Source organism: Aedes albopictus, chromosome 2, assembly GCF_035046485.1.
Source record: "Aedes albopictus strain Foshan chromosome 2, AalbF5, whole genome shotgun sequence".
Lineage (NCBI taxonomy): Eukaryota > Metazoa > Arthropoda > Insecta > Diptera > Culicidae > Aedes > Aedes albopictus.
Genome location: NC_085137.1, coordinates 74,522,210 through 74,543,627, shown reverse-complemented (window position 1 = coordinate 74,543,627; position 21,418 = coordinate 74,522,210).

The window sequence follows — 21,418 nt, the reverse complement described above, 5'->3', positions numbered from 1 at the left end:
CCCGAAAGTCAATAGCCCGACTGTTACAGATATCCAAACACTATAATAATTAACACTTTCCGAAATCAGTTAAGGAGAAACATCTAGAAATCTTATTTCAATTTTGTATACAAACTTTAAAGGCACAAATCTGACGAAGGATGCATTGGACCACGTTGCATTTGTTTATCCACGCTTTGCTTACATGCAAATAGCGGTAGAAAATCAAATCAGATGCATTTGTTATCGAATTTTCAAGACTACTGCTCTTGAAAACGTGAGTAGGGATTCAAGCCGGCCTTTGTGGCAGCCATATTTGTATTATCTGAGTTTTCACCTTAAGTCGTCGTCCACGTGTTTGGCCGAACGCCATATCCAGGTTGTCAGCGAAAAGTAACTGAAAGTATTTCCATTAGATTTTTCTTTCCATTGAACAACAGACATTTTTGGCAATACAGTAATGTCCCGATTTTATCACTCCTTGAGAATTTCGAGGTGATAGAACAAGGAAAGTGATAGATTCGGGAACGTTTCTGATAGGGAGATGGCTATCAATTATGTCACGCAAATATACAAATCGTAACATTTTTTTATAGGACTTCCAAAATATTCCCATAGATCGTCACACTTTTATGAACGCTCCCCTTATATCTTCTCCATGAAAGCGTGACGTAATTTATGGGCATATTCATGGCCGTTTGTTCTGCAGAGGCTTATCCAGGCAGTTCTCTTAGAGTTTATGCACGGATTCTGGTTTTTCCATGGATTCTTCCGGGATTGTTGGCGTAACATACCCACATGGACAAGTCCTCCTCTTCGGTTTAGTGTTTTATGAGCACTTCCACAGTGTTAGGCTGAGAGAATATTCCCTGGGAACCAGATTTTTTTCCATTATTTTTCCTCAATTCCTAGAGGTATTCATCCATAGTTTCACCTCACATTTTTTAAAACATTATTTTATATATATTCCTTCCAAGAGTTCATCAATGATCACTTTGGGGGTCTTTTGCAAATACCCCAGGGATTCCCTCCGGAATGCTTCTCTACGGCCGTGGTCACCAAAGTGCGGTTCGCGGGCCGCACGTGAAGTCTAGATCTCTATGTTGTTGTAGAAATTTCTGTATTGTTTCTTCTCGAGGTTGTTCTAAAGCCGGACCAATGAAGAATAACTGCTAGAATGTTTTGCAAATCAATATAAATGTTACGATACAATCAGTTGAAAAATAGGCCTGAGGAACACTGCTCTACGGATTTCTGCCCTGGATTCTTCCAGGAACAGGAATTTTTCCAGTTATTTCTAACTGGATTTCTTCGAAAATTCAATCCATGATCTTATTTTGTTTTTCAGGGATTCCCTGTTTCAGAAATCTCATTCCTCGTGAGATAGCTTTTGATATTTCCAGAGCACTATCTATTTCTGCAAGGGACCCGACTAGAAAAATATACCAAGTTTATAACACATTGTGTTATGATGTTATAATATTTTTATATAACTTATTATGTTATAAACTAGATACAGAATGATGTTAAAATAACTAAAATTGTAACAAAAAGTACACCGGTCTTATCAAAATTATATCCTTTTCGGTTATAATAAGACCAAATTATAACACAATATGATATACATTTTAGCTTCAAGAAAACTAGTTTCTATTAAATTTTGATACAATTGTCTAAAATGATGTTCTGAATGTCAAAGAATCAAAACTAAATTATTTCACAATGAGTTATTGAACAACATCTATAACATATAATATGATACAATTGAGTTGTAATATTTTTGAACACCAAAACATTAAAAACAACACTCATCAGTAACATTTAGCCAATTTGAGAATTATTTTTATTGAGCAGATTTTTCTGCTAAAACTCCATTTTCAAAATGTATGATAACAATATTGTCAGACGCTGAATATTACCACTATAACATGACACACTGTTTTTGATTGAGGAACACCAGCAACAAAAAAAAAATATGGCTCGAAAATCCCGAAATTTGGATTATCCGGGATGAATTTTTTTTGGAGTCACCCGGCTAATCGAGTCGAACCTGTATTGAGCTCTATTTGATTCTGCATGGTCAGTGTTGCCAGCAATAATAGAATGTCTCACATCATATCAGGAATATTGAACTATGTATATTTGAATCTGTATGATCAGTGTTGCCAACAATAATATATGTTTGTGTCGCAATGTGAAACCATGTACTGTACTTGAGTAGGCTATATTATCGAACATTCGAATGGTCAATCTCACATCGAATCTGGGATATTGAGTTACATTTGACTCTGCATGACCAGTGTGGCTAGCCACTGCAAGAATTCCATGTAATTAAATCACTTAAAAAATTTCTATGTTTTGAAATGACGCCAAAGACGCCACTTGACTTACCCAAGTAACACACATGTTATATAAAAGTTACGACAGCGCAAGTTTTGGTTGTATAGAAGTTTATTTTACGTTATTTCAACACAATGTTAGAATTACGTAAAATAAACTTCTATACAACCAAAACTTGCGCTGTCGTAACTCTATTATAACATGTGTGTTGCTTGGGTATACATAATCTTAACTGAACATTCGAATTCGATATCTTATCACTAAACCGTCTTGATCGATGTTTGACATCATGCAAATGTAGTGTTGCCAGCTACAGAGATAATTTTGAAGAACTAAATTTTACAAAGACAAGTACTCAAGATAAATCTAGATGGCTTCCTGATAATGTGTTACGTTACTGTAAACTACAATGAGCATGAACACCATCCCAATTGTAGTGAATTACATATTCTGATTTCTGTATACAGTTCGGCAGTGTTTCCAGCTTTAAGAAAAACTTTTATTCTATGCAACATGGAATAGCGTTTAACGTCTACTTAAATTATGCTGAAGAGTCTAATATTTTGCGGACACTCATATGGGGATTTTTTTTATTATCTTACAAATTTGTGTGAAAGTTCTCAGAATTCGTTGATTTTTTTTTTCATAGATAGGGTTCATACATATACACTACCCGTCATAAGTACGGACTCACAAAAAGTATTGCAACAATATTGCATCACCCTGACTCACCTTGATATCTCTAAAACCAGAACTCCTACAAAAATGCCGCCTTCAGAAAAGTTGTTACTTTTGGTCTTCTGAATAACTCTAGACTAACATTTGAAAAGGGCGGAATAATAGGGTGGGGCTAATTTCAAAAAACCTTTCCGATATATGATTTCCCAAGTGAAAAGTGATCCACTAGTCGAAATAAGTGAGCTGTACAACAATGAGCGATTTCGGTTGATATTTAGGGATGGCGCAAAGGGTTCAAGTGAATTTTTTGCTAGAACAAACTTTCAAAAAACATTTTAAATTTAATTTTCAAACTTAATTTTTCTAGACTAAATCGGTGATTCTAGAACGCAATTGGGCTAAATTTTTGCTCAAAATTGCGATATCTCCACTGGTTTTCGAGATATTTAAAAAAAATGTCATATTTTGGTATCCAACTCAAAAAATACTGAAAAACGACATTTTTTCAAATATCTCAGAAACCAGTAGAGATATCGCAATTTTGAGCAAAAATTTAGCCCAATTGCGTTCTAGAATCACCGATTTAGTCTAGAAAAATTAAGTTTAAAAATTAAATTTGAAATGTTTTTTGAAAGTTTGTTCTAGCAAAAATTTCACTTGAACCCTTTGCACCACCCCTAAATATCAACCGAAATCGCTCATTTTTGTACAGCTCACTTATTTCGACTAGTGGATCACTTTCCACTTGGGAAATCATATATCGGAGAGATTTTTTGAAATTAGCCCCACCCTAGCGGAACAACCATTGCAAATTCTCACTTGTTCCGTCCCTCCTGGGCGTATTTCAATATTTTTATGCAAACTTTTCCCATAAACAGATAGAGGGGAGTCAGATCTATCTGTTACTGGTAACAGATTTCATGAATAATGGGGGGTAAGCCTTGGAGGGACGGGAGAAGCAGAAATTCGAAATGGCTGTTACGCCCTTTTCAAATGTTGGTCTAGAACTTTCCTGAAGACAGCATCTTTGTAAGTCCTCAGGTTTTGGAGATATCGAGGTGAGTCAGGGTGATGCAATATTGTTGCAATACTTTTTGTGAGTCCGTACTTATGACGGGTAGTGTATTTGAACAAAAACTAAATCAAAAAAATCAGGGTCGCCAAATTTTCCGGAAAACTTCAGTGCAAAACAAAAAAATTCCATAGACACCACATACTTTTTTTGTCGGGGCCCGTGGCGCAGTGGTCCACACGTTCGCTTCATAAGCGGATGGTCATGGGTTCGAACCCAGCCCCGGCACTTGCTATTTTTCGTCAGTTGCTCTTCCCCCCGAGAGCAGCTGGCACCTGACCCTCTTCGGAGCATATAGCTCTAACGGACCCGGAATTTGGATATCGGCGAACCGCAACTCATAATGGACGACCCCCAATTGGACTGGAAAAGGAACAGCAGCCAACCACCAGCATAGCATCATCGTGCTCATCATTCTACCGTGGACAGGGTAGAAAAGTTGGAGCAGCACAAGGCACCAGTTCGATACAGTTGAATTAGAATAGAATACATGTAGGCGCTGTACAAAAGTGTAAAGTGCAGCATCCAATTGGAATCGCTCACGTAGTGCCCAAGTGGGCAAAAGAGCTGTTAGGTTAAGTGATTAAGAATAAAAAAAAACACATACTTTGAAAAATTATAACTCAAGAACGAAGTATAATAGACACATTTTTTTATGAAATAATAAGCAACATAAGGGAAAATTCTCAAAAAAATTATTGGAAGGGAACTACATAACCCAAGTAACAATTTGATAACCTCTCGGCTTCGGTAGCATTTTATAATGGTTTTATTTCACGAAGCATTTAAAGATGCTCAGCATGAGTTGCTTCTGGGATTCCTCGAGGAGTTCTTTCTGGGATTTATCCAGACTTTTTCCCGGGACACTTCCAGGAACTTCTTTCGGCATCCCTACGTTCACTCCTACAAGGATTCCTTCAGGATCACTTAGAATTCTGCGAGGAATTTCTTCACGGGTGTCTCCCATAGTTTCTTCTGGAATTCTTCCAGGATTTTCTTTCTTAGATTTCGCTAGGAGTGCTATCTGGATATCTTCCGGGATTCTCCAAAAGTTATTTTCTGGATTCCTTAAGAAATTCCTTCAAAACGTTCTTCCTTGTTTTTTTTTCAGAAATTGAACCAGGATTTCTCTAGCAGTTGCTTCTAAGACTCTTCAAATAGCTCCATCAGAAATTCTTCCAGGAGTTTATTCATGATTTCTCCAAAACTTCCATCTGGAATTGCTCCGAGAACTCCTCACCGAGTTTCTTTAGAGATTTTATTTATTTTATGTTTTTTTTTTATTTGTGAGTTAATTCATCTGACAATAGTTATTAGTCTTAATGAATTTTATATACTATTTCTAAACCTATTTACATTCATTCTGAAGTCAAAATTAGGATATGCTTCATTAAAATATTCATCATTGAGCGAATGGGCTTATTAACATCGTAGGCGAAAGAAGTCGTTTAAGCGAAGCGTATATGTGGGTACATTTAAATATATCCAACGACGCCAGCAGGGAATTTTACCGGCCAGAATTTTGAATACAAACACTGCCTTAGCAGCTTTCCTACGATGTTCCAATGTCTCGATGTTTATCAGCTGGCATCTCGCTTCATACGGTGGCAAAGTGAAGGGATCATTCCAAGGAAGATTGCGTAGAGCAAATCTTACAAACTTCCGTTCAACAGCTTTCAAACGGTGAATCATTGTGGCATGATACGGATCCCACACAACCGTAGAGGGTATGGGTTGAATTAGTGAAACGTACAAAGCTTTCAGTGTATACGTGTCACGAAACTCTATGATTTCCTTTCAAGATTCCTCCAGGAGTTCCTTTTGGAATTCCTCTAAAAGTTCCTTCAGGGACGCCTTCTGAGAATGTTTTCAGAAGTTTTTTTTGGATTCCAAGAAGAAATTCCTGTGGAAATGTTATCCTTCTCCTGTTAGGAATTGTTTGAGGAAACTTAGAAGGAACACCATGAAAAATTTCTTACAAAATTGCTGGAGGAACTCCTTAAGAAATTGTTGGAAGAATTCTTCAGGGAAGCCCTGTAGAAGAAACTCCTGGAATAATGTCATAAGGAATTCCATAAAAAAATCCTGGAGGAATGAAACTCTTGCAAGATTTCCATTGAGAACATCTGAAAGAATTCCAGAAGGAACCCCAGAGGTAGTTTTTGCAAACATCTTGGAAGGAGTTCCTAAAGGACTCCCAAGTGGAGTTTTAGAGTAATCCCAATTTTATCAGGTCCCAGACCCCAACCGCATAGGTCCATAAACCCTTTCAGAGTATCCTTTTGTATGTCTTATAAATGTATACGGACTACCTTTGAAAAATGCCAATTGTTATTCACCGTGACATTTACCTTAAATATTTGAAAAATTGCGATTTTTCCGTGACTTTCTTGCAGAACTGGTCTAGCCGCACAAGTTTTCATATACCATATTCTCAGGTTCACCTTCTAAAATGAGCTGTAGGTGGTTGAATATAAATATGACGGAATGACTTTTTCAGCACTGATAGTGTTCCAAAATTAATGTGTAAGCCTCGATCTCGGCAAATCTATTGAATATATTGCAAACCTTATACCATATTTGAATGAAAAACGAAAATCTGCTGGATTTTGTTGAATTTCAATTATACTTCACCTTTGATCTATTACGCGAATTCTACGATTTTTTAAGAATAATAAACTTTTAAGTGAAATAATTTAGTCTCTGTAAAGTGCACCCCTACGAACCATGGTTGTTCATTTATGAAGTTAACACTCACTGCCATGGAGAATAATATTTCTATTACTGCCATAGCACCGTACCTGGTACTTAAATACCCTCTGAAATGAACGGCGATCAATAACAAACACAAACCATTGAAGCTGTGGAAGCTGGCTTCCGTTGTTCTCTCGTTTGTCCCATCTCCGTTTTGAGGATTTTGCCCAAATGGGCATGAATGAAAAACCAAACAGGCGCGTAAGTTTGAATAAAGATTTTCATAAATCCCGGTGTATCATATGGTAGGTTTTTTCTGTTTTCATTCGCTTCGTCCCATTACCGCTCACCCCGAACAAAGTACACGCGTACCGTGAACCATGGGGAGATTGATCTGTGCAATGAAGTGAAAATGAACAGTAGGGGTGCCATTGTTTATTTTTACTTCACTGCACCGATCAGTTTTCCACAAATCCTATAGAGAATTATTTGAACTTTTCTAGGATTTAAATATTACATAGATCGGTAATGATGAATTTCTACTGGGTAATCCTCGCTGAGACCGGACCACTATTTACACCTTGTCTTCAAAAATGTTTAGGGAGGCGATTTTCTGAAAGTCCTCGCTAAAAAGTAAAGAAAATGCAATTAATTACTCAAATTGATGGATCCCCTGTTAGTAAGAGCCACAAAAAACTTTGCAGTCCCCTCAATTTTGGTCAAATGGTGGCTCATTTAAACCGTTATTACTCGAAAGTATCACCAAAAACCACCTCAAAACGAATTGTTGTTGAAAAGAGGAAAGATAGAGCTACTATTTACAGTAATAGAAAGTTTGGTCGGCCATATTGGTTTTGGCTGCCATCTTGGATTTTTATACCAAAATTATGTTTTCACCATGACGGCAACCATTGATTTTCAAAATTTTTACATCAATTGAAAGCTGGTACATTTATACATAACATAGGTAAAATGGATTTAAAATAATAATCATACAAATGATCTTATAAAAAATACCAATTTTATGGAAATTGAAGACAGAATCCTGGAAATGTGTTCCGATAAAGAAACAGTTCAAAAGAATGATCAGGTTGCCCCCCTTTCACGGTAATCCAACACATAATGGCACGTCAAAAAGTAGCACTTGAAAAATTTGTTGGCCACGGCAAGGGTGAGGCGCGGTCGGGAGGAATTGAGCTGCATTCGTTACTGTTTGCTGAAAGGATCTGAAGTTGCACAAAGAGCGATTTTTGATTCGCTGCTTGAATAACATTTTTCTGCTTTGTTTGATGGACGGGCCTCAATAATAACAGTTGGTTTAGAGGGCTTAATTGCGGCATAATTTCTTATATTCAGAGCAAGAGATGTTTCAAGAGTAGGCTCCAGTGGATTGAAATTTTGAAATTATCATATATTATTTGGACGAATAAAACCTCTAGGTCTGCCCAGAAAAATCTCATAATCCTCTCGAAATTATCCTTTCATATGCTTCTAATTGTCACATCAAGCCCATCCAGGCGACCGATTATAGTAATTTATGATGTTTAATTTGGTGACAAATATGAGCAATGATATATCCCGTTCGGGGGTAAATTGTTCAACCAGAACATGTGCAAAGCTCTAAAACTACTTTGCAACCACGTCGCACCCCGATCGGAATGGGTAGGGGAGAGTGTTACAGCATGTACCAGTATCTGAAAATTACTAACAGCTTGCTTAACACAAAGCAAACAGTTTTTTTTTTTCGACCTGGAACGGAAAGCTTTCATTCCATTACCAATGTCTGTGCCTTGTTACATTCGCTGCTGCTAGAGGGATGGCAGCAGGGACGAAAGTCCTGGGGCCTGACGCATCCCCCCGCTTGCGAGTCAGCTGTGTAGTCGCCGGCTAACAATAGGACTACTAACCCCAATTCAAGGTGTCAAGCGACCCGTGCTGAGGAATGAGTGATCGAGGGGGTGAAAAAGATGCTCGATCTTTAACGGAGTCTGTGGGGTACCTGGGCACCCCCCACAGTAAGCTGTCCCTTACCGCGTTAATGCAGGGCTCTGCCGTGGTGGACATTATTTCCCGTGCTACTCGTGGGATTTAAGGAGAAACTTCAGAGAATACAAACATGGCTGCCACAATGGCCGACTTGATCCCCTACTCACGTTTTTTAAGAGCACCAATCTTGAAAATTCGTAAACAAATGCTCTCGGTTTGGAAAAGCTGCCTCTTTTTGCAAGTGAGCAAAGCCAGGATAAACAAGTGCGGCTAGATTCAATGCTTCGTTCGTCAGATTTGTGCCTCTAAAGTTTGTATGCAAAATTGCAAAGGGATTTCTTGATGTTTCACCTTAATCATGAAGTCAAATAAACAAAATCAATATCTAGGTGGAAATAGTGGTGGGATCAACCCCTTCGCAAGAAGCGGGTTGATGAGATCTCCGACAAGGAAAAGTGAGGAGATAGGCGCTGGGAGTTACGTACGCAGCTCAAGCGTGGGTGCTCCAGTCCACTTCCCGGCAAGCCAGCCGGTGGAGGTTATGGACGGAGCGTGGTTGTTGAGGGCCGTCAACCGAGAATCCAAAGGACGGTCCGCAATAGAGGTGGCTGAGTATCAGCTTGGCAAAATCATCGACTTTGCGTCCACTAAGTCGAACATAAGCAAGGACCTGAAAACGGCCTTGCTTCGACTTAGGGCGTCGATCGACGATGCTAAGCAGGAGCACGCGGCACTCGCATTGCTGACTGCTGCAGCAGCGGAGCCTGCAATTGAGAAAGTGCTGAAGTTTACCCAAACGGAGGCCTTCTCCTTCGCAGGAAGTCCGAATAAGGCGGAAGCGACTGCTCGCGACAAACGGGGCAAGCAATCGAAGAAGCGGGCGAGGCAACCGTCAAGCGAGGAGCTGTCTGGCGGTGCCCGCAAGGCCAGGCGAATCATTACCCCGAAAGTCGGTAATAATGCCGGAAGGTCTGACCCCAGCCAGGGTTCCCAGAAAGCTGGGAAGGGTGGGCCTGAAAAGGCTGGCCCGTCCCGGAACGATGGGAACAAGGGGTTGCGACCGCTGGTGGGCCCTCAACAGCCACAGAGCAGGGCGATCCAAGGGGAGGACCCCCCTTGGACGAAGGTAGAGCGGAAGAGGAAGAAGAAGGCGAATCCACAGGTAGTAGCGCAGGACGCCAAGCCAAGGCGTAGGAGGGCAGGTGCCAAGCGCGTGAAAGGCGACGCGATCGTCATCAAGACGGAACAGTCCAAGTACTCGGACGTCTTGAAGATGATGCGAAGCGACGCCAAGCTTGAGGGTCTTGGAGCCGACGTACGCAGTATTAGACATACTCGTACGGGCGAGATGATCCTGGAGCTGAAGCGCCAGAAGGAGCACAAGGGCGCCGCCTATAAGAGGCTGGCAGAAGAGGTCCTTGGTGAGGGTGTGCAGGTGAGGGCTCTGACACATGAGGCGACTCTGAAGGTCAAGGACATTGATGAGATCACCGAAGTGGAAGAGCTCGTCACGGCACTGCGGCAACAGTGCGATGTGCAGGTGGCCGCCGCAGCCGTTAAGCTACGGAAAGGGCCAGCAGGGACACAGATAGCTTTGGTTCAGCTACCTGTGGCGGACGTCAAAAAGTCCGTTAAAGTAGGGAGCATAAAGGTGGGTTGGTGTGTATGTCACCTGACATTCCACGAGCCACCAGAGGTTTGCTTCAGGTGTCTGGAACCAGGACACAAGTCGTGGTACTGCAAAGGCCCCGACAGGCGCAAACTGTGCAGGCGATGCGGCGCTGAAGGTCATAAGGCCCAAAGCTGCAAGAGTCCGCCCATCTGCATGATCTATACCGGGAAATCCTCGAACAACAGACATCCGATGGGTGGTCCAAGGTGCCCGGCCTTCAAGAAAGCCGCAGTGAACAGCAAATCACAGTGCAGGTAACGCAGCTCAACCTGAACCACTGTGATGCGGCTCAGCAACTGCTTTGTCAGGCGGTTCCTGAGTGGGAGACGGATATCGCCATCATATCGGGCCCATACCGAGTACCCGCCGGCAACGGCAACTGGGTCGCGGATGGGACCAGAAAAATGGCGGCGATATGGACGACGGGTAAATACCCCGTCCAGGAGTTGGTGTCTACTACCTATGAGGGCTTCGTGGTCGCCAAAGTAAACGGGGTCTTCTTCTGTAGCTGTTGTGCGCCTCCGCGGTGGCCGATCGAGCAGTTCACGCAAATGCTGGACCGCTTAACGACCGTGCTAACAGGGCGAAGGCCGGTGGTAATAGCGGGTGACTAATGCCTGGGCCGTGGAATGGGGAAGCCGTTTCACGAACCAGCGGGGTCAGATCCTGCTAGAAACACTGGCCATCTTAGATGTCGACTTGGCTAATGTCGGTACCAAGAGTACCTTTAGTCGAAACGGAGCGGAGTCAATTATTGACGTGACCTTTAGTAGTCCTGGCCTAACAAGTAGTTCGAACCGGAGAGTAGATGATGGCTACACTCACAGCGACCACCTGGCGATTCGCTACAGTATAGACTACAACAACAGCAGACAGGGGATAGAAGAAGAGGCGGTTAGGCCAAGGCCAAGCCCTCGCAGGTGGAAGACATCATACTTCGACGAAGGGGTACTTAGGGAGGCGCTCCGCCGTGAGCGAAACTTAATCGGTTTAGACGGTGACGAGCTGGTAGCGGTGCTCTCACGTGCGTGTGATGCGACCATGCCTAGGCGAGTCCACCCTAGAAATGAGAGGCCACCAGCTTACTGGTGGACCGACGCGATTGCGGACCTGCGCCGCGCCTGCCTACGGGCTAGGCGTCGGATGCAGCGAGCACGATCAAAGGAAGAGCGAAACGAACGGCGGGTGGTGTTCGCCGCTGCAAAAGCCGCGCTTAAGACCGAGATAAGAGCAAGCAAAAAGGCCTGCTTTGAGGGTCTCTGTCAGAGTGCCAATACGAACCCGTGGGGTGACGCCTACAGGATCGTTATGGCCAAGACGAGAGGTGTGATGGCTCCTACAGAGCAATCTCCAAAGATGTTGGAGGGGATCATTGGAGGACTTTTTCCGCGTCATGATCCTAGTCCTTGGCCTCCTTTCGTAGGACAGCCTGGGACTGGGGATGGCGATGAGGAGAGGGTCACCGATGTGGAACTTGCGGGGATAGCCAAATCCCTTTGCGTTCCGAACCTGGCCTTGAAAGTAGCTATTGCAGAGGCTCCCGAGATGTTCAGGTCTGCTATGCAGAAATGCCTGGACGAGGGAGTTTTCCCAGAAGCTTGGAAGAGGCAGAGCCTGGTGGTACTATTGCCAAAGGCGGGGAAACCACCCGGAGACCCGTCGGCATATAGACCAATATGCTTGATTGACACGGCGGGGAAGGTGCTCGAATAGATCATCCTCAATAGAATGTTGAGGTTCACCGAGGGCGAAAATGGTCTTTCGAGCAACCAGTACGGCTTCCGGAAGGGGAGGTCCACCGTAGACGCTATCTTGTCGGTTACAAAAACCGCAGAGAAAGCACTCGAGCCTAAGAGGAGGAGAATTCGTTTTTGCGCGGTAGTGACTCTGGATGTAAGGAATGCGTTTAATAGCGCCAGCTGGTCTGCTATTGCCGATGCGCTCTTGCGTCTGGGGATACCGGAGTACCTGTACAAGATTCTCGGAAGTTACTTTCAGAATCGTGCACTAGTCTACGACACGGAGGTGGGTCGGAAGTGCTTTCACATAACCTCAGGAGTCCCGCAAGGTTCCATCCTGGGTCCGGTGTTATGGAATGTCATGTACGACGAGGTGTTGAGGTTAGAGTACCCAGTGGGAGTGGAGATTGTCGGATTTGCCGACGACATTACGCTCGAAGTCTACGGTGAAACGATCGAGGAGGTGAAGTTGACTACCGATCACTCGATCAAGGTTGTGGAGGCGTGGATGCGATCCAGGAAACTGGAGCTGGCTCACCACAAGACAGAGGTGACGGTTGTTAACAACCGGAAGTCGGAGCAGCAGACGGGGATCAGTGTAGGAGAGTGCACTATCCTGTCAAAGCGCTCCGTCAAACACTTGGGCGTGATGATTGACGATAAGCTTACCTTCGGTAGCCACGTCGATTATGCCTGTAAAAGAGCCTCCACAGCTATTGCGGCACTGTCCCGGATGATGTCCAACAGCTCTGCGGTGTACACCAGTAAGCGCAAGCTTCTGGCTAGTGTTGCTACGTCCATACTTAGGTATGGCGGCCCGGCGTGGGGCACCGCGCTAAGTACCAAATGCTACCGACGGAAGCTGGAAAGTACTTACAGGCTTATGTGTCTGAGGGTTGCGAGCGCGTACCGTACCGTGACACACAACGCTCTCTGCGTCATTACTGGTATGGTGCCTATCAGCATTCTTATCAGTGAGGACATGGAGTGCTTCGAAATGCGCGCATTGACAAAAACAGCGCAAGAGGTGATAGGTACCGCTCAGTGACGCCAACGTAATGGTTGGTTCGACGGGGAGTGTCAACAAGTGACGAACGAAAAGAATGCCGCTAGAAGTCGATTGTTAGTGGCCACAGTACCCGGCTCAACAGGGAGCGACACAGGGTTGCAAGAGCAGCAGAGAAACGAATCCACTGCAGTAACAAAACGGCAGTACGAAGAGAGTGTGATTTCTGAATCGCAGGAAAGGACGTACAGGAACGAATGTGGAGGTTTTATGCAACTGTCAATGGTGCGCGGCACAAGCTGCGCCAGTGCTCGCCATGTGCAATGACCGGTAAGGAAATTTACTGACAAAAAAAAAATGGTGGCAGCTAGGTGGAAGGAGCACTTAGAAGATATGTTGAATGGTAGCAGTGAAGGAGCACCCAAGAACATGATTACCATAATGGATGACGGTCAAGCAGTGGACCAACAACACCACCAACACTGGATGAGGTTAAGAAGGCCCTTAAGGAGCTGAAAATCAGCAAGTCTGCTGTGAAGATCCCGCTCGAACTTCTTAAGCACGGAACCCAGCAGATACATCAATCAATTCACCAGATTATTGTAAAGATTTGGGAGGATGAAGAATTGCCTACCAGCTGGTTGAATGGCCTCATATGCCCAATTTACAAGAAAGGGTATAGAATGTGCCAATTACAGAGGGATTACCCTTTTAAATTTGACATATAAGATATTGTCACGATTCCTATTCATCAGACTAAGACCTCTTGAAGAGTCCTTCGTCCAGGCTGGTTTTCGCGAGGGCCGGTCAACGACGGATCAAATGTTTAACCTACGGACGAATCTAGATACATTTCGGGAATATAACTTGCAGACTTACCGTTTGTTCATTGATTTTAAAACAGCGTACAATTCAGTGAAAAGAAATGAGCTTTTGCAGATACTGTAATAACATGGTTTTCCACCGAGCCTAATTAGCTGATACGTGCAACGCTGGATGGATCAAAATCAATTATTCGGATCGCAGACGAAGTGACTACCTTGTTTGCGACCTTGGATGGATTGAAGCAGGGTGATGGTTTTTTTCAAATTTACTGTTCAACATTGCACTCGAAGGAACGATTAGGTGGTCTGGCGTGCAGAGGAATGGCACTATCACCACACGGTCGCACATGTTTCTCGGCTTTGCGGACGATATTGATCTCAACGGCTTCGATCGTAAGGCAATGGAGGAAGCTTATGCGCCTTTGAAGGGAGAGACAGCGAGGATAGGCTTGACGATTAACTCTACCAAGACGAAGTACATGATAGCGGGTAGAGACAGAGGCAGGCCTGGTGGTGTTAGTGATGAGGTAGCGATTGATGGGGATGTGTTTGAAGTTGATGAAGAATTAGTTTATCGTGGAACGCCTGTGACATGTGACTATGACGTTTCCCGTGAAGCGAAAAGACGTATTGCAGCTGCGAATAGGGCCATTTACGGATTGCGTAACCCGCTTAGGTCCCGTAACTTGCAAAGGCAAACGAAATTCGCTCTACAGTCCGGATTCGCTCGTTGGGTCACGACTGCGCCCCGATTAGCGAATCGTGTTCGTTCGTTGGGGCAACTGACAACTGATCCAAATGCTTCAGACACACGCAACTGACGAGAAATACGTCACGAAACACTCGCATACGTACACAAACGTTCTGTATATAGGAGTTGCGATGCTACGGGGGTCAGACGTCAAACTTGTTTTGCCAGCGATTTTTACATTGACAGTGCTTTTTAGTTGGGTTTTGCCCCAACCAGTGAACACTCAACCATCGAGACAACCCATCTAACGAGCCTCCAACGAACGAATCGGCACTGTATATAAGATGCTGATTCTTCCGGTTGCCATCTACGGTCACGAGGCGTGGACGTTAAAGGAGGTAGACCGAAAAGCTTTCGGAGTTTTTGAGCGCAAAGTGCTGCGGACAAGATCCAATGAGAAACAAGAAAATGGAACACAGACACATGAATCACGAGTTGTACCAAGTGTACTAAGATGCGAATGTGTAAAACACGGCAGACTTCAGTGGGCTGGAGACGTAGTGAAAATGTCGGGAGAATGAATAGCGAAAACCATATTCATCAGGGAATTAGGTAAAGGTCGGCGACTTCGTGGCGGCCGCGATGTTTATTGACGATACATATGATTTAATTTACCGGAGAACAAAAAGTTAACCTTTACCATATTCCACCATTATAGTGCATTATATCTATTTCGCCCCTAACGAACGAGTAGCATCCAGCACGCAAGAACCCAGTTTCTTTCCCGAAAAGAAGCGATTATCACCACCGCAGCAACACAAAGCAATTTAGCCGTCATAAAACAAATATGAAAATAAAGTAAGTATTTAATTATAAACATCCTCCTCTATTTATGCATGGCACATTATCCGCTTTATTCGCACTTTTCCACCCTCCTCATGCACCTATTTGCACTCGAGCAGCAGGTCACCCGCGCTGCGCTAGATCCTACAGCTATAGGCACACTAGGCTTTATCCTTCGAGTTTAGAGAGCAACAGCTTCCGCTCGTACTACCACCAGATCTCAGGGAGGAGGGTTGAATTGTCGCCCTGGGTAACTATCAGGAGGGCTACAAATGGTTTTTCGCAGCGCGGACGCGACGCACGCGAGGGATTGAAGTGGGATAATGGTGAAATATAAATGAGACTTATAACATTAAAAATCTATTAATATTGCCGGAGGGATGGCAGCGCCAGCGCCCGCACGGACAAAACTACTACAAGGGGGGTGGAAAATAAAAGGCAAAAATAAATAAGTGTCATTGAACGTATGGTCTGTTTGGTGCTGAGTCTGAATTATACCACAGCCAGTCAGTGGTACCTACTTTGTGAATATGATTATGATCTTGAGCATCAATCAATCTATTAGCGCGTTCATTGATTTAAACTGGGATCTGACATTATTGGATCTATTCTGCTCCCATTTTCGCCGTATCGAAAACAAAACTAATAAGCGCTATGTGTTTTGTTTTTTTTTTATTTATGTTTTTTTTAGGAGTGAGTATGCATGATAACAAAAAGAACGGAAAAATCTTAAGGCCTTGGGTCGCCAATCTGGAGACAGCGGGTTTGATTCCCATTCTAGCCGGGAAAACTTTCTCGACTGCCTGGGCAAAGTGTATCATTGTGCTTGCCTCACAACATACAAATTCATGCAATGGCAGGCAAAGAAAGCCCTTCAAATAATAACTGTGGAAATGCTCAAGGAGCACTTAGTTGAAGAGAGACAGGACAAATTCCAGTCGAAACGTAAAGCCATAAAGAAGAAGAAATTGTCTGTTTTTTTAATAGAATGAATAAAGGAGCATGGCCGAATATTATGAAAATCGTGATGAACCATCCGGAAGATGATCTGGGATAGGCTTATGCCTTTCGTTGGCAGAATCGTTCTTCGCTTCGTAGAAGTCTTTGTCGCTGTTTTGCTTCATATGATCTGATCATATCGCCAGTCATCGGTTTATTTTTCAGAGGCGAAGTCGAGGTCGAAATAGGGTACACTGTACTGTACTGCTGCAAGAGTTGTCGTTGCGCGCGCAACACCGCCTTAAAATTGATGAACAGGTGGTGCGGTGGGACCTGGTATTCTCGGAAATTTCGGAGGATTTGCGTATGGTGAAGATCTGGTCCGTTGACGACCGGCCGTCGATGAAACCGGCTTGCTAACTTCCAACAAACTCATTAACTTTAGGTGAAAGGCGACGGAAAATGATCTGGAATACCACTTTGTATGCGGCATTCAAAATGGTGATCGCCCGAAAGTTCTCACACATTAACTTGTTGCCTTTATTGTGGATGAGACAGATTATCTCTTCCTTCCACTCCTTCGGTAGCTGATCGGTTTCTCAGATCTTGACTACTAACTGGTGCAGACAGGTGGCCAACTTTTCCGGGCCCATCTTGACGAGTTCTGCTGCGGTATCGTCTTTACCAGCCGCTGGTGATTGGCATCGTTAACTTCTCCCAGCGTGGGAGTTGGTTCGTTCCCGTCCTTTGCTGCACCAACATAGTCATTTCAGATTTCGGCTTGTGGTTTGCGGCACGAAGTCTTTGCGGGATGCGTTGAGCTTCTTGTAGAAATTTCGTGTTTTTTGTGAACGGCACAGTAGTTCCCTTTCATCACACACCGCTTCTTCCAGGCGGCGCTATTTTCTTGGAAGAGGCGGGTCTGCTGCTTCCGCATCTGTCTGTACCACATTCTGTCGGGTTCCATGCCGCCCGCGCTGTATCCTTCTCTTCCAAAATCGCTCTGCACTCCTAGTCGAACCAATCGTTTCGTCGACTCCATTCTACGTACCCGATAATGCTCTCGACTGCGTTGTTGATGGCTGCTTTGACTGTACTCCAGCAGTCCTCTAGAGGGGCCACATCGAGCACACCCTCGTCCGGCAACGCCGCACAGCGGTTCCGCCATAGGTCATTAATCCAAAAAATTTACCACAAAGAAACTGTGATATCATTGCGGAAACATCAAGTTTAAAGCTTAGTTTCTTGTTGCCAAGTAGAGCGCTCAAGTAAAATTCCACCTTTTTCCGCAAGTAATTTTGACAACTGATTCAGTATGGGGAGAAACGTTACTTTTCCTTACGGAATAATAGCGCCGACTATTTTTCCGCAAGGAAAAGTGACAGCTCCATTTGATTCGCACGGGAGGCGTTACGAGTGTTACACTTTTTTCCTTACTTGCCATCTGCGAACTGCACAAGTAATTTTGAAGCGGAATCATTACTTGACCATTACTTGTCCTATCTTTTTGCACAGTACGTACAAAGTGGAAACTAGCCATAATGCTTTAATAACTAGGGACAATCATTACTTTTATCAAATGTATGCCGAAACTTTTCCGCAGAACTCATGAAAGTAGATGTTCTTGAGTAGATATTTTATTTGAATTTTTATAATTTCTGTTCTACGCATTTATCACTCTATCAAAAACTCTTACTAATCGGCATGTATTTGGTTGATTGTGTTCGATTCTTACATAGTTGAAATCGATGTTTATCACATATTTAGATACCTCTCTATTTCATTTTATTTGAATAAGTGTGACTGAATTAGATGCTTTTTTCCACAGAGTATAAAAAACTGAAAATTTTCAACAAGCCGAAAAAAATGTTTCCCCTTCCGACCCCTTCGGACGTTCTTCTATAAAACTTCCCTATAATCTTAAACAATGATTTACTGGCGAATTTACGTGCGACCGTTTGCGACCAGATTGGTAGTCACTTAAGTGTCGTACTTTCAATTTACTCAAAAACTAGCATATAACTCCCGCATTGCATTGCACGGAACACTTTTTTCCAACTTTCACCCTCTTTATCCATTACATTATGTGTGTTTCACTATTCCTGAGCAGTTTTGACTATCGTTATATTAACTAACTTACATTAGTATATCCAAATCAGTTGGTAACCAAAACTGCAAAATAATGAATTTCGGCTCCGTAAGGGCAAAAAATCGATTGAGCCCATTTTTTTATAATACAAAAACGCATTTGGACTGCAAATATGCATCAAATTTAACGAGAGACGAACCAGCCAAGGGCTGAAAGTCTCTCTAATAAAGACAAATCAATCAATCAAATTTAGCGGTTTCATAATAAAACTCGATAAAATCATATTTATGGCCGCCCTCATATGAGGCTGGAACCACTGTGCGCTGCCTCGAGATTCTGCGCGTATGCGGTGGCGACATCCGGTTGCTTCAATCGCTCTAGATCGTATCGTGGCGGCCGCCGGTACTGTTCAATGTTAATAACGGAGAGTTTTGGACGCAGTTTAAACAACAGAGTCGATATTAGCGCCACTATAGGTCCTGACGCCGATAATGTCGGAGAAGTGCCGTCCATCAATCAGAAAGTGGTCGATTTGCGATGCCGTTTGTTGTGGTGATCTCCAGGTGTAACGATACGGAAGGCTGTGCTGGAAGAAGTGGCTACGAATGGCCATGTTCTTGGAGGCGGTGAAATCGATGAGGCGCAGGCGTAGACCATTTTCGTTCGTCAGCTGGTGGGCGCTGATCTTTCCAATCGTCGGTCTGAATTCCTCCTCCTGGCCCTCCTGGCTTCTCCTATGATGATCTGGACGTCGTGGTTTGGGCAGCGGTCGTACTCACTCATGTTCGACTTGTGCGTCAAATGCGTCTTTGTCATCATCAGCGCTTGCAGAGTGAGGGCTGTGCCCGTTTATTATGCTGATGTTGACGAATCGGCCTTGATCCTCAACCTGCACATTCTTCGTCGATCGCCTACCAATCGATCACGCGCCTCTGCATGTCGCCCATCACTATAAAAGCTGTTCCCAGCTAACGTGTGTTGCTCTGGTAGATGGTATTTTTTTTTCCTTCTAAACCATAGGGGGATAATCTGCTCAACAGACACCCTAACAGAAGGTTAGGGTAGTGTAGGTCTGAGGCCGTCTTCTAGTCTAGTCTAGTCTAGTCTAGTCTAGTCTACACATACACAGCCATTCATTTAAAGAATCCTGGAAAATGATAGAAACGACTAATTCCATCATTTTTCTTGTCATTATTAATCCTTGCAGCACATCGGAGATATAGTGCAAGAATTAAAGCGGCCAGGCCTACTGTGCAGCGTTGTTATTGTTATTGAAATCAAAGAACGGGGACATCTCGTACCAACCGTTCCGTATACGTATATAAATATGAAATATCACCGGTGGGAGTGACGTTGCTAAGAAGGTTAATGTCACTCCTTGGTCCTTGGTTTCCTGGGATGGGACAAATGTATTTTCCCCTTATGTCCTGGCCCTTATGCCTAGGCTTAAGCGCCTTTACTCGCTCTCTGAAACGAAAAGAAAATACTAATCTCTCCCACTACTGCAGGAGTACAATTTCCAAATTATCAAAAATTATGACATTTCAATTACAGTACCAAACGAAGCGAAGTCATCCAAATATTACCATCCTGCAGTTCATCAAACAAAACCAGGTGATGTTTGAACTTGAACTGCGATAAAACGCAGCAATCACTTAATTCTTGGGTCACTGTTACATTGTGTCTTCCATAAGCAGCAGCATCACCGAGATCATTCCGGATGTATTCGCAACACTCAATTATTTGAAAATAATGTCGTTTCGTGACAAAACCTCACAGCAAAAATCGCATGAACACTATCCTGGTTATCCAAATTCTACTATTACAGCACTGTTCTGGTTTACGATCGCATCGAAACGGAAGAATGCATTCAGTTTGGCCCGCGCACACTATTTAGCACAGTCCCGTCATCTTTACTTCTTCATGGTTTGGTCAAAAATTTGAATCGGAAAACCACACGCACTATTGAGTCCCCCAATCATTTCATTCGGTATTCACAAACACACTCAACATCACATGAATCTTTCGAATTCCAGCACAACTTTTCGTCTCCAAAACTCGTATTGCTTCCAGCGCACACAACAGTCCATATCTCAAGAATATTATTTAGTTCACTTTAACTCCTCTTTCCCGCAGGAGAGTCTATCCGCATTCTGATTGAATGCATCCCCAAAAGGACAACGGCACTGATCACAGCGAAATTATTGGTACATTATATTTCACACCAGCCATTTCGTCGGTCGAATCACACGCGGAGACGAAGTAAAACTTGACAAGCGATTTCAAAACACATCCAACCGTGCGCGCGGCCTACTGCGATTTTTTTTTGTAGGTCTGAGGCCGTCTTCTACAACAAAAGTAAAAGCCAGGACTACTCTCTCCTCGTACCCACTAAACACATTCCTATGGTCGCCAAACCCTACGTTTATCCGGAACCACCAAGAAGGTATTGCTTCAAAGAGGGGCTAGTGCACATCGCACCCTCAAGGTTAGCTGCGTAGCCTAGCAGCAACGAACATCGATGACTCGCTCTGGAGAGTTCATCACGGTAACATGCTGGCGCTTAGCCAGTTTCCCGAGTGGTCCTCGCCACTCCCTTTGTCCTCGGAAGGCGGGCAAGGTCAACCCCGCCCGCGCCCAACTGCTTTGCAGACATCAAGAACTGATGCCCACGTGCAACTCGATCTGACCTGCTGAAGGCAAGGGTATCACTACCCTTCAGGCCCTATCAGCTGCACCAGAAGGTAGCAGGGTCTCCACCTGCCCCGACCCTTGCCGGGGACGCCTTTCCAACCGCGGGCTCGGATCCAACCCAGTAGACCGACGCCACGATAGCACCGCTACCGGGACTTCCTCTCCGCGGCCA